The sequence below is a fragment of the Trachypithecus francoisi genome, unplaced genomic scaffold (assembly GCF_009764315.1).
Source record: "Trachypithecus francoisi isolate TF-2019V2 unplaced genomic scaffold, Tfra_2.0 Lachesis_group16, whole genome shotgun sequence".
NCBI lineage: Eukaryota > Metazoa > Chordata > Mammalia > Primates > Cercopithecidae > Trachypithecus > Trachypithecus francoisi.
This window is the reverse complement of record NW_022681461.1, coordinates 54,136,690-54,151,638: the sequence shown is the minus strand read 5'-3', so window position 1 is coordinate 54,151,638 and position 14,949 is coordinate 54,136,690. Positions and strand designations below refer to the sequence as shown.

At 35.3% G+C, this 14,949-nt stretch overlaps 1 long non-coding RNA gene across 1 annotated transcript in view; it reads right to left on the bottom strand.

Moving 5' to 3' along the window:
• Positions 1 to 2,609: 2,609 nt before the first annotated feature.
• LOC117098669 overlaps positions 2,610 to 14,949 on the bottom strand; it is a 73,292-nt gene continuing 60,952 nt past the window's right edge. Inside the window, exon 5 of the long non-coding RNA XR_004443529.1 lies at positions 2,610 to 3,173. This is a non-coding gene — a long non-coding RNA (uncharacterized LOC117098669). The remainder of the gene's footprint in view (positions 3,174 to 14,949) is intronic.

The following is a 14,949-nucleotide window of genomic DNA, read 5'->3' as shown; positions in this document are numbered from 1 at the left end:
AGAAAGTCATTTTAGTATATTGACAAACTGGTTCTATAGTTTCTGTGGAAAGACAAAATGCCCAGAATAGCCAATAAGTTTAAAGACTAAGACTACCTGACTTCCAGATGCACTAGAAAGCTTCAATAATCAAAAAAGTATGGTAATGGCAAAAGAATAGATAAACAGATTCACAGAATAGTACAGTGTCCAGAAATGGACCCACATAAAGATAGTCAAATGATCTTTGACAAACGAGGAAAGCCAATACAATGGATTATCATTCAACAAATGATGCTGGAACAACTGGACATCCACAAGTAAAAACAATAAAACTAGACAGGAACTTTACACCTTTCATATAAATTAAGTCAAAATGGATCACAGACCTAAATGTAAATTGAAAAACTATAAAACTTCTAGAACATAGGAGAAAATGTAGATGACCTTGGGTTTGGCATTGATTTTTTTTAGTTGCAACACTAAAGGCATGATCTATGAAATAAAACTGATAAGTTGAACTTCATTAAAGTATACATTTGTGAAAGACACTGTCAAGAGAATGGATAGATAAGCCATTGACTGGGAGAAATATTTGCAAAACACTTATCAAAGGATTGTTACGCAAAATATACAAATAATCTTAACACTTAACAATAAGAACACAAACAACCTGATTTTAAAATGTGCCAAAAACCTTAGCAGACACCTCACTAAAATAAGATATACAGATGACAAATAAGCATATAAAAGGATGTTCCACATCATATGTCATCAGGAAAATGAAAATTAAAGCAACAATGATGGTCAGATTCTTTTAATTTCTCCATAGATTGGTGAACATTGCTATATTTCCTGATTATTACAGCTGAAGTAACACTTTTACTGGAAACAGAGAGACAACTAGAGTTTTAAAAATTTGAATTAAATATATAGATAATCTGAAATTTTGTATACTTTAAATCAATTCGCAGAATCTACATTCCGAGGAATTTCTATAAGCATACATTTTTGGAAAGATTTGGTTTCATTTAAGACAGAAAAAGTGGACATTTGAGAATAATAAAGACCTATGACATGGAAAATAATTATGACTTTAGCGAAAAACCATGGCAAATGCTTTATTGCAATCTGAAGAAAAAGGTAAGGCAATTACATAAAGTAATGTGACTACACAGGATGCCCTCTCAGATAGCTCATATTATCAAAAGATATGAAAGAAAGCAGGACAAATAAGTGAGAATGAACTTGAGAGAAGAGCACCATGGCCAAGTGGTATTTCATCATGGATAAAAAATGGTTTAATACCAAAATGTCTGTCAATACAATAAGCATTCCCGTATACCTAAAGTTCCACTTAGTTTGGTATATCTATTTGATTATATTAATGTAGAAATTGCATCAGTATCATAATCAGATAGTTCAGTCATAACAATTAGAGAATACCCTACTTATAATTATTATATCAAGAAAAATGAAAAGAAACATGTATCTGATAACATTGAATTCATTCGTGGATTCAAATTAAATTATTTTTATAATTTCTAAAATATAAATGCTAATTTTTATAATTATATAAAAAATTATTTATAGAATCTAGCTTAATCTTCTACTGTCATGAACTTCTGGAAAGGACTACTCTCAAATTAATCTTTTAAAGCACTACTCATAACTAGAATAAAGAATCATCCAACGTTTATACTGTACTGAAACTCACATAATGACTCATACCTTTTCTCTCTGAATCCTTTCTTTTTTGTCCACCTGATGCACTATAAAGAATAATTCTACAAGACTCAAATATCCACTGGCCATAGATTTTCAGTCAACTTGAGCAGAGAGTAAGCTTTCTCATATTTTATAGAAAATAGACTCCATGGTTACACACTCTGGCACTAAATGACCTAATGTATTCTGTTGAAAAGCAATACTACTGAAAAAATGATCCACATGGCATTGAACACAAAATACTCAAATATTTACTGTTTTATATTTATATTAGCACCTGTTCTTTTTAGTAATGAAATTTCAAAACCATCTTTCTCAGACATTGGTAAGAGCATTGCTTTTTTATCTGAACTACTCAGATCCAAAGATAACAGCCATCATGTACTGTCAGGCATTTCTACTATACTAGGATAGTTTATGGGAAAATACAAGCCACTCCTGATAGGCCCAACATTACTTGCAAATGACTGGGCAATGTTCACTCTAACCAGTACTTTACCATAAATAAAGTAAAAGAAGCAAAACCTTATTAGCCCATCTTAGCATCTTGTTATCTGTGAGATTTGGTTGTAATTATAGATCTTGAATTGAGTCATAAAACCATCAGAGAGAAATTCCTAGGTGATAAAAATCTTAGAATGTAATATTGCAAAAAAGAAAACATATAAAATAAGTTCAGTAGTCGGGAGAAACCAGTAAAGTGACCCCAGCAAGAAAGAAATGAGCTGAGTCAATTTTAGATGTGTGTTTATACCCAAGAGGCAGAATTTTAAGTAAGCCAAAGCTAGCATAGGATATTGTCAGTTGAGGTTAATGTAATACAATCATAACCCAGGGCGAATGCATAGGTTTGCATAATTTTTCTAATCACTTGGAAAAAAAAATAGTGATCTGGATAGAAATTCATATTTTTTTCTTTTTTATTATTTTTAATCACAGTCTCTTCTGAGGCCTCAATGTTAACAGAATTTTCTAAAGCTTTTTCACATATTTCCATGGGGAAAGCTAAATATTGTTTTCTTCTAAATGAAATCTAATTTTCTTCTCTGCTTTACTAGTTTATTAACTAGCCATATGCAATTTATTGAACCATCTCTATGAATATAAATTATTTTAATGCACATTACAGAGCAAAAAAATAAATGTGAGAGTAAGCAGTCCAACTTCTGACACCTTGGTGGCTCAGGAGAGTAAGCATTAATGAAGCATCTCACCCTAGGTCACTAATTTGCATCACAAGCAAGTTAGTTCATAACTTCAGAAGTTCTTTGCCAGCTGGAGATGGTTTGATGACCTGGAAGAGGTGAATTTCTCTGGCCTGTTTCCAGGCACAGGTGCCCAATCAGCCCTGATTGACACTTGGCTGGCTCTTTAGGGCAGGCCAAAGGTTAAATGTACGCAGAAAGCAGAGTAGCCTTTCACACTTCAACAGTGGCTTCTTCCAACAGGGTAGAAATCTTTGATCCCTGAAGAGTTGAATGAAAGGGAGAAGAATGACTGTAAATTTGTAAATTCAACAGAGGGAAATTAGAGTTCATGTTAAATGGGCGTATAGGTCTCATCACTTTCACCACTTTTAAAGTAACCTCTTTCAATTAGTCGATTTAGATCTTCATGTGAAATTGTAAAATGCTTATCTACTATAATTATGAGCTTACAGGAATTCTTCAAACAGTGCAATTTGCTCTAGAGAAAGTAGAATGATGGTCACATACCATAACTCATCTAATCCTTTTATTTAGTCAAAGGCTATTATTATAAACCATAATTCCTTCTTCCAAACAACGCTTTACATAGGCTATTATTTCATTGTGTGACTAAACATACACAGGACACATAAATATATTGAAATTGAGATACACAGTCCAGGATATATATTTTTCCCAGAAAGTTCTAATGCTATTCCATAAACAAATGATGAAAACTTAATATGAGTATATAGTTCCTGTATAAACTGAAAGAGAACTATATGGCATCACTTTAAAAATATACTTAATTTTTTAAATTTTGTTCCAAAATAATCAGAATAGGCTTTTAAGAGCTTTCACTAAATAAACAGAAAGATCCACATCAAATGAAATTAATGTAATATTTTTTGCTGTCCAGAAAGAATATTTTTATTGTGTTTTGAAACTTAATTTTTCAAAGGATTTTAGGCTCTATTCCAGATATCTCTGAATTTCAGAAGGGCAGCAGGATGAATCCTGTTGATTACTTAAAGTATACACTAGGACCTTTAATAAAGACTAGGACCTTTATTCTAATACTGATGTTACGAGACAAGGTAACAACTGTATTACAGAGTTTCTAGCTTAGAAACATGCATTAAAACTCACAGTACATAAGGTGAATGTAACTGGTCCTCAAAATAGCCAATTCATTCATACAATAGGGTGTATTACCAGACGATTTTATTTATTTTATAGATATAGATCCACAATAGGAATCCAAAATCACTGATTTTTTTTTTTTTTTATGTTTTACAAAATTTCCACTGTCTAATCAAAAGGCGATTTTATAAAATTCTACTAAGAGTACCCTTGTCCAATCTGGATTCACATGGATTGAATCTTCTCTTTAGTTTTACATTTTTCTCCCTAAAATATATAAACCCGATTACAAATCACTGCTGAGTGACATTCAGAAGATATTGCAAGGGTGTCTACTCTACCTCTCTTGTCAAGTGTGTTTCAGTGGAAGGATTATTGATGGAAGCCTGAGACACAGATGAAGAAAAATTAGAGCTGTGAGGTATAGAATTGCAGAAATTGCATCTATACAAACAGCTGAAAGCAAGATGATATTCTGTTCAAATGTTTCCTATTTCAAAGAACTCTCTAGAGTCCATTTACTCCTGACAAGTACTAACAGTGCTTGCAAGTTTTCTTCAACCTGGCGAATTGCTCAAATTAAGAAAATAGTTTTAGTTAAGAAGAAAGCTGCATCAGCTGCATCAGGACTGGGAAACTGTAGAAGAAAACTTGAAAAGGATTTCGTCAGACAGTAAGATTTATCTCCTGTGCCTTAATGGGCAAAATAAAACTATGAAATAACTGATTCTTGCTTAATGTGATAGTAAAAAAAAACTTTTTTTCAGCTAGTCGTAAGCTAGAACTGAAAGATTCCACTAGATCCTTCAAAGCATAAGGTGTACATTTTAGGAGAAATAAAATTATAAATGTTCATCTCCCCAAAACAGCTCACTGTATATTACCATATGTTTAATTTTATATTTTTTTCCTGGTTGCCAAATTCAGGATTTTTCAAATTTTACTTCCTAGGTCACTAGCTCAAAAGGATGTTTGTAAAACTTTCTTGATAAAGGGATACACTGTTACAATTAGGAAATCATCAAACTATTTGTTAAAGGCCCGGCCCGGTGGCTCACACTTATAATACCAGCATTTTGGGAGGCTAAGGTGGAAGGATTCTTCGGGGCCAGGAGTTCAAGACCAGCCGACCTGGGCAATATGGTAAGATCCCCATCTCTACAAATAAAAAATTATCCATGCATGGTGGTGTGCACCTGTAATCTTGACTACTCAGGAGGCTAAGGTGGGAGGATTACATTAGACTGGGAGGTCAAGACTGCAGTGAGCCATGATTGTGCCACTATTCACCAGCCAGGGCAACAGAGCTAGACCCTGTCTCAGAAAAAAAAAAAAATGAAAAACTATTCGCTAATTAGTTCCTTTCTATGGCAGGACTTCTCAGAGTGTTTAATATGGCAACATGTAGTGTGATGAGACATAATATTCAGCATTTCCAAACTTATTGGCAATGGGAGCCCCTTTTATTCATGGAATGACTTTGACTGCTGTTCCAAGGACTACATACAATTTTGTAAGCCTAAGGTTGGGACTGTTGGCTTAGAAAGTCACTGGTTCTTTTTCCAGAGTCCAATATCACCAGTTATTTGACTTTGTGGAAATGTACAGCATGATAAAAACATATTGTCTCGGAGGCTGCATTTTCATCCCCCACTTTTCCACACCAGCACTCTCCACTTCTGTCAACCGCATTAGCAGGCTTACTATCAGTCAGGTAATCACAGTATACTCATATAATCACAGATATTCATGCTGAACACTCATACCAACATGCTCCCCTAAAAACATGCTCTAGACATGAAAAGTAACATCCGTTTCCATTTTTGTAATGGCTTATCTTATTTGTGTTTGTAACATACTATTACTCTTCTGAAAGATTGCTACTTATGTCTCATAAATCTCCCTGCCTTCTCTTAGTAGTTACCTTTCATATAACAGCCAAAAACTTTTGCCACATTCTGTTTTACTGAAAAAAAAAAAATCCTTTCACAGATTTTTTTTTCCTAAAAAAGTCAAGTTTTGCTCTATTTTTACTGTCAATTTAACAAACAGGATTGAGAGTCGAAATGCCGCCCATTTGGAAATGAGAATTTGACTCCCCAGAAAGTATGCTACACTCATTTGCTTGGGAAACAGAACCTTCACTGATGTGACTGGAACTTTGTGTGTGACATTTTGCTCCAACTTTTTTATTTGTATGATAGCCTCCATTTAATGAGCACCTACTTTGTGTAAGAGATATTGTTCAGCTATTTACACACACATATTATCTCAATGTATCTTCACAACATCCTGCCCTGAGGTTATTATTAGTCTCATCATATTGATGGGAAAACCAAGTATCAGAGAAAGTAATCTTATCACCCAAAGTCACAGCTATTGAGTGACAAGCTGAGCTTTAAACCTAAATCTGTCCAATTTTTAATTTCCCAATCTTCCTAGGATATCAATCAGACATCTATATCATCATTTCTAACAATCCCTTAATAAAGTAATAATCATATGTCATCAAATAAAATGAAGGGTCCTTCCCCATGCCAGCCAGAGGTGTCCTTTCTTGTATCTGTTACTGAAAAGTGAAGGATTTTAAACTTTTGTGAAACTGAGCCTGAATTGATGGATAAAGAGAATGAAACCAAAGCAGAAAAGCCCTAGGATGTACCGAGTGTGGTGGAGCGACATATACCTTAGATCATACAGACTCTGCACTCCGCTTATTTAGAGCCACCTGAGCTGTACTGCCTCTTGTAATATTATTTATAGTACTATTTTTTATAAATGTAGTATAGTATGTCTTTATAAAAGCATTGAAGTCTTCATATGAGACTCATCCCTACAGACCCTGGTTAATAAATCTTGGGCTGTGAAGTGAAATGCAAAAAATAAATAAATAAATAAAAATAAAATGTGTAAGAAATGCCCCTTTATCAGCAAATGTGCTGACTAGTCAGGCAGCACTGTGTCAGTGCTAATAATTAGGCAGAATTGAAAGGTCATGAAAGAGAGAAAAGCAGCTGAGGCTAAAACATGAGATTTTTAAATGACTTCACTTTGAAAAAAATACACTGCTTATCAAATATCAAGGATCTTGGCTATGTGAAGCCTTAATCCACTTCTCTACTTCACTTGAGCTAGTATGCATTTGCTGTGGTATGGGCACAACAATGTGTGCACCTGAAAACAATCAGTGAAAAAGTAATTGTGTTAAAATAGCCAGGATTAGTATCATATGCATACGAGTCTATCCATCACCTTGGAAGAGTGTATTCAATGTTCTTCCCTCTGTCTAAACTTGACCACACCCTAAAACTCATCACGTTTTTTATCATCTTTCAAAATCCTATTTGTGTATAATTTCTAATTCCTTTCAGGAAACATTTGTTGAGACGCACTTCACCATAGCGCCCTATATGATAGACACACCTGATAGCAATAACTAAATTTAAGCATACCCTGAGAATGACACTGTATAGGAGACATACCTGAATGTGTGTTCAGAGTTCCTAGCTAAGGAGTTCAGGAGTGGCCAACCCAAGACCCATTCCTTATCTATGAGGAACACCTGAACCCCTGAACCATCCCATGGAATACAGGCTGTACAGGGCAGTGAGGCCCTTTGTTTTGGGTTAAATGAAGGTTGCTAAATGGAGGTTGTTAGAAGGAGGATGCTAAGTGAAAATGCTGTATAAACTGCATGCCTTTTGCAAGCAGCTGTGGTTCTCCTGCCCAGCCCACTGCCACTGGACCATTTCTGGATGCAATGCAGTTCTTCTGTCTAGCCTGCCATCACTGGTTACCACTTTGTATGTAATTTCACTTCAACTCTTTGTCCCATTTGCTGGCTCTGGTCTCTTCTTCAGCCTCTTGAACCTGTTGTCATCCCTACTGAAGTTAATAGAGGTCCACCATGACATTTTTCCCCCTTAAAAAAATTAATCACTTCATACACTGGTTACTTCAGCAATGTGTATATAATTCTATTATTCTACTTATTAAACCACATTCAATTTATTTTGTTTGTCTGTTTACACTGATTGTTAGATTGCAGACATGAAATGTATTTTACTTATCTCCATATACTGAGAACATAACACAGTATTTGGCCATGTAGGTGCCCAATAGGTGTGTATTGAATTGAGTTTAATTGAATCGAATTGTCATGACTTGAACTGAACTGCACTTATTTAAATTTAACTGGCAACTGGTACCCTCTGATCAACCAGGTTACACGGCCAGCATTCCAAGCACTTCAAGTCTTGCTGAGTTAATACAACACTTAGAATTAAGTTTTCAGAATTACTTTACTGAGAAAACATTTATCGACTTCTGTTTACAATGTCAGGAATGTATGGGTGAACGGTAGGATGACGGTGACTGGCACAGAGAGTCCTCATACAGCTGCAAGTTGGCTTATTCAGGACAGAATGTTTTCTCCACACTTGGGCCTGACACTTTAGCTGGATTACAAGAAGCACTAGAAGAAGTGAGGCACGGAAGCAGAAAATTAGACATGCCACACATCTAAATATAGCACAGGAGAGAAACCTCAGGTTCCCAAGAAAGTAATGTGGAAGAATTCTTTACTTTGGTCTCTCCCGAAGTATACTGTCAAACATTCTTGTCAAATATCTTCATGAAACTCTTCTAAAATCTCTTTTAATAAATTGGAATTGTTTCTATTTCAATATATAGTACTTTTAAAAGATATCTTTTATAATAAAAATATATACGTTGTTCAGCTAACCCACAGGCAGGTGGTGTCAGTTTCCAGTGAAACTTCATGGCAAATGGGACTCATTTTATGTAGATGAAAAGCAAATACCTCATGGAGAGATACCCGTGTGACATACTACATAAGGAAATAGAACACATAATCAACCATACTGAGGTAGAGAGGAACCACGCAATTAGGCAAAAATAAGCCCAGGGTCTTGAATGCTTGTAGTATAGAAACAGCGATGGAGATGATCTCCTTTCTATAGCTGTAGAAGAAGAAATGCACATCTAGATTATCTAAGGCTAAAAAGACAAAATCAGCTCCTCCCCTTACACCATTACTACCATGGTAAAGAAGGACTGATAGCCGTGGTGAAGAAAAGCACCCTGTAAATGTGAAAGGTCTCCAGAAGGACATTATTCCCTGCAGAAGTAAAGTTTCAACACCATGGACCATCTACCTTTCAAATATTTTTATAATATAGATGGGTGTAAATTAAATATATATATTTCAAACTCATTTCAAATCTAGGATTTGGGCAGGTAAAGGAAATATCTCAGTAAGACTTGATATAAAACCAGAATGACTAAGTTGTAGTTTATAAAAGTTAAGAATTTCTGAGACATATATACATAAATATTTAAGAATTTCTGAAACATAAAAATAGTGCCTAGATATACTTGATCAAAAACATGCTCCTTAGATATAAACTTCAAGTGGATTATGGAAAAGTCTTAGTAAATAACTACTCTTTCACATTTTAAAATAATTTTTTCAGTTGCAATAACCTCTCTGTCTTAAATCTGACTGTGGGAACCATATGATTACGAAGATGAGGATGCAAAGTTCCTGATGTTAGTACAAGTTATTTTCAGAGTCGAATTCAAGGAGAGAATAAATCTCTTCAATTTGACTCTGCAGTCTCAACATCAAAGTGATGAACATGTCACACTTACTCAGTGCTTTTATTTAGGAAATAAAAAAGAAAGCCAGCAAATCACTTTGACACTCCCTACTTCTAAAAAAAAAAATGCTCAGTATTTTGCAATGCATCTGCTAAGAAGAAAAATATAAAAGTCCAGTTCATAAAGTTTAATAATTTACATTTTGAGAAAAAAATGAAGTATTGTATATAATTTTGACTCTTTTAAAATCTGCACCTATATGTCAAAACAGGCAATATATAAAAATAACAACTGTTTAGCTGGAATGCAGGACAGTGATGACAAGGGCTGAGGAAGATGTGGCTTGAAATACAGATTTGGGGAGATACCCGCATAGAGGTAATAGTTCAAGGCATGAGTGAGGATGAGAGCTCCATGGGTGAGACCTAACAGAAATGTCCTTTGATTCCCAAACCAAGGTAGGGTAAGAAACGAAGCAAACGGATTCATAATGAAATACTGTAGCCTCTATTTTTCACAAGGGCAGGGGGTAAAGAAAGAGCCCCATTAGGCAGCTGATTTCCTCTGTATCCCCCTTGAGTCAGAATGCTGGGCTGGTTCCCATTCTGATGATTGTACTTGCATAGCTTTTCAGCTACCTCAGGCTCCTAAGTTACAGAAAGCGTGCACAAACTCAGACATGCACAGAAATGTTTTGATAATTACGTGGGGGAAAGGTCATTGCTAAGCCACCCTCTAGAAGAACCATGTCTGAGGCAAACCATACTGAGGATAATTCTGTTGTCTTCAATTCTTATTTTCCATATGGCTAAAATTTACAATTTATTCTTTTGAACTCAATCAAGCTTTTTAAAAGAATGGCTAGAAATTTGAGCATTTTAAATTTCGGACTTTTTTTCTCATAAACATTCTCACTATAACTTGACCAAGAAAATAATGAGACACATAGAATTCTTATTTTTTGGAAAAAAAAAAAAAGGAAATTATAGTGTATCTCTCTTGATGTATTATAAACATACATCACTCCCTTCCAGGCTACCCTTCCCCATTACTAGTAAAAAGTGAGCCAGACATTATTTTATCTTTCTGTGGTTATAAATGTTACCATTCATTCATTAAACAAATGTCTTTTAGTATCATTATTGTTAGGCAATGTTCTAGGTGTATTCAAAAGACAATGCCTCTGCCCTCATAGAGTTTACATTCAGAGAATACATATTTTCCCCAGTGACAGTAGAGTTGGGTAAAAATAAGAGAAGAAAACAGAAGATATGAAGGAAGAAATGGAAATATAAGACAAAGTTTTCTGGTTTTCTATATGAGAGGAACACCACAAAAGATTCTTTAAAATGTTGCTGATGTTTCAGATCATTTAGTTTAGTTTAGCAGCAACATGTGATCACGTTTCTCTAATTCTCTAGCTCTCTAGTCAAATATAATTGACTAGACATATGTAAACATGACCCTTAAAGATATGGGAAATTATACCACAATAGATCATAACAATCTGAAAAGCACTGGAAATATTAATCTGTTCCTTAATCCAACAAATGTATTGGATGTCTTCTGTGTTGCAAGTGTTCTTCTAGTCCTGAAGATTCAGCAGGAAATAGAACTCCCACCCTTTGAAGAACAGGTTTGGTGTTCAAACAGTTAGTTATTGCCCATTCTGCAGAGATTGTCATTAGGGGGCTAGCAGAACCTGTGTGACAAGTAGCCTGCCTAAGTAATATTGCATCTGCTGTCCTCTTTTATTCATAACCCCAGATACAATAAAACTATAGAATACTAGAGTTAGAAAGTATGTTGAAGATAATTTATTTTAATATCTTTTATTTATAGATGTGTGAATGAGACTCAGAGGTTTTAATTAACATTCAAAGGTTATTCAGCAAGTTATGATAATGAGACATTAGAAAAATATTCCTTGTATATATGCATGTATGTGTACCTGCATTGCTGAAAGGATATACAAACAACACTTCTGCTCACAAAGAACTAGCCCTCTCACTTATTTAAGCACTATTTTCTCAGTAATAAACTTGATAACCTACTGTTCAGAGCATTTCTCATTTACGCTAACTTTGCCTTTGAGATTCAGGCTTGGCAAATGTTGAAAACCTTGCAAAATTTTTTCATCTCTTGATGTCCCTTCCATAAATTAATTAAGATAACTCAGTTTTTCCCACATTTCCCACAAATCAAAAAATGAGAATCAAATACAATTTTAAAAACTCAGTAAAAAAACTCCTTTGACTTTGTCTTTTATAACTGCCTATTTTTGATCCTCTGAAAAATACAAGGCAAACTTCCAAAACAGACAAGTTACTCTTATATCCTGACTACATTTAAAATAACTCAATCATAGTCATTAATACAAAGATATTGAGAAGCCCCCACATGTAGTCACAGACAACATGAGATTATCACCATATGAAGGAATCATACATTCCTGGTCATTAATCTTAATTTTAGAAATTACATTTACAGATTTAATTCTCTATGTCTGTACAGGCAATAGGAATAATCTTTTCAGCTCTAAATGAATTTACTCCTATGACTTCATAAAAAGCACAACTCTACTCACTTTTTGCAAAAGGAAAAAAAAAAGATTACTGATGATCCTCATTATCACATTATACTTGCCAATAACCTCAATAGCTAGGTCTCCATGGGAGAACTCAAAGAAATATAAAACAAAGTTTCCATACTTAATAAAAATCACAGGTTTTTAAAGGAAATTATTGATCACTTGCTATCAATACAAATGAGTATAATGCAGTATTTTCCTTTAAGCAGTTTAACTTCTCTTTAAAGATTAAAGGTGTGTTCGTTTGCCTGGGCTGCCATTACAAAAATACCATGAACTGGGTGGCTTAAACAACAAACCTTTATTTTTCAGTTCTGAAGGCTGGAAATCCAAGATAAGGGTGTCAGTAGGTCTAGTTTCTCCTGAGACATCTCTCTTTGGACCCCTTCTCACTGTGTTTTCCTATAGTCTCTGCTCTGTGCATACTACCTGGTATCTCTCCATGTGACCAAATTTTCTCTTTTTATAAGGATACCAGTCAGATTGCATTAGTGCCCACTCTAATGCCTTCATTTTAACCTAATCACCTTTTATTTTACTTTTTAATGTTTTGTTTTATTTTATTTTATTTTTGAGATGGAGTCTTACTCTGGAGTGCAGTGGTACAATCTCAGTTCACTGCAACCTCCGCCTCCCCAGTTCAAGGGATTTGTGCCTCAGCCTCCCGAGTAGCTGGGACTACAGATGTGCACCGCCATGTCTGGCTAATTTCATATTTTTAGTAGAGACAGGACTTCACCATGTTGGCAAGGTTGGTCTTGAACTCTTACTTCAAGAGATCCGCCCACCTCGGCCTCCCAAAGTGCAGGGATTACAGGCATGAGCCACCATGCCAGGCCCCTCATTACCTTTAAAGGCCTTACCTCCAGTGTCACATTCTGAAGTACTGGGGGTTAGGGCTTGAATATATAAATTTTGGGGGGATACAATTTAGCCCATAGCAGAAGACACTGTTTATAAGTTTAATAAAGAAGACTAATTACAGTGACTCAAGAGGGGATTCTTGCTGGTATACTGGTAAGGCTCTGCACCAGGAATCAATACAACCAGGAGGGAAGGGAAATAGCACGTATCCATTACCCATTATGTGACAGAATCGGTGCTAAACACTTTACATGTGCTATATCATGGGTAAAACACACAGAAACCACAGCCTACCCAGTTAGCCTCATTTGGTAAATGAGAAAACTGAGAGGCAGAAAGGAAAAAAGATTTCTCTATGTAATAAAGCTAGAAAATAGTGAAACTGTTTTAAGAATTCAGGTTTGTCATCAACACTTACCTTGGATACCTCATTTAATTGATCTGGAATTCAACTTCCTTATCAATAAAAAAAGTTTTTTCATTCTCTAAGTTTTCATAATTTCCTATTGCATGTTTTTCTTTGACACAAAAGTAATATAAAACGTAAATACACTTTGGAAATTAGGGAAAAATAGAAAAATTAAATGCAATTTGCTACTCTAATAAAAGTACTATAAATATTCTGGTAAGATTCCTTTCTGATCCCACCTCCTACTAAACAGGGGAAGATGAGGCTTCCTTCTTATCTTGTTAGTGTTTGGAGAAATGCAAATGTCCTTAAAGACCCCAACCACGTTAGCAAAATAGAAGCAAAACATTGGGAGGCCGAGACAGGTGGATCACGAGGTCAGGAGATCGAGATCATCCTGGCTAACCCGGTGAAACCCCGTCTCTACTAAAAAATACAAAAAAACTAGCCGGGCGAGGTGGCGGCGCCTGTAGTCCCAGCTACTGGGGAGGCTGAGGCAGGAGAATGGTGTAAACCTGGGAGGCAGAGCTTGCAGTGAGCCAAGATCCGGCCACTGCACTCCAGCCCGGCGACAGAGCAAGACTCCGTCTCAAAAAAAAAAAAAAAAAAGAAGCAGCAAAACAAAGAGAACAATTACATTCTAAGAAGTTGATTATCTTAGTATTTAAAAGTGTGTTTGTCTTATGGATGCTTGTCCATAAGACAGAACTGAGATGTGTTTTTTAGATAAACACACACACACACACACACACACACACACATCTGCACCAGCTTTTAGAAAAATGGCAAACTAAATGGCACTTCAGCGAGCCAAGAGGAACAAGAAGTTTAATCCCGAATAGCCAGAGTAAAGATATCGGGACATTAAGGGAGCAGGGAAACAGAGCAGCCCAGGACAGAAAAGACTTCTTGATCTCCATCCAAACGGACTCATAATGGACCTAAAAGTGATTTGAGGTGAAAAGCCAGGAACGTATTGCACCATTCTCTAGATTTTGTGTGTGCATTTGATCAATCCAGGGCTTTCCAGTAGTGGACTTCCAAAAATTAAAAATATGTCAAAGTGGTTACACTATGTATCTTGGAATAGATGGTGAAATATATACAGATTTGTGACTTAACTTCTGCTTCTATCACTTAGTAACTCATAGTATTTTTAATATCATTATAAAGTCTTCATAACCTTAATTTTCTTGACTGTATAATATCAAATTGAATAAGTGTACCAGCCACTTTACACGCTTAAGATCCTATTTTTGAACCTCTGAATTGTTTCCATTTTGAATATTAGTGTCGCAATGTCCCCAGTGAGGCTACCTATAACATTTAAGTGAGGAAAATATTGTGTAAAAGTTGTTAGCAGTTTCCTGGTAAAGATATCTGTTACCTTGGAATGAACCTTGGTTTGGAGAGAGTAAAATGAATAA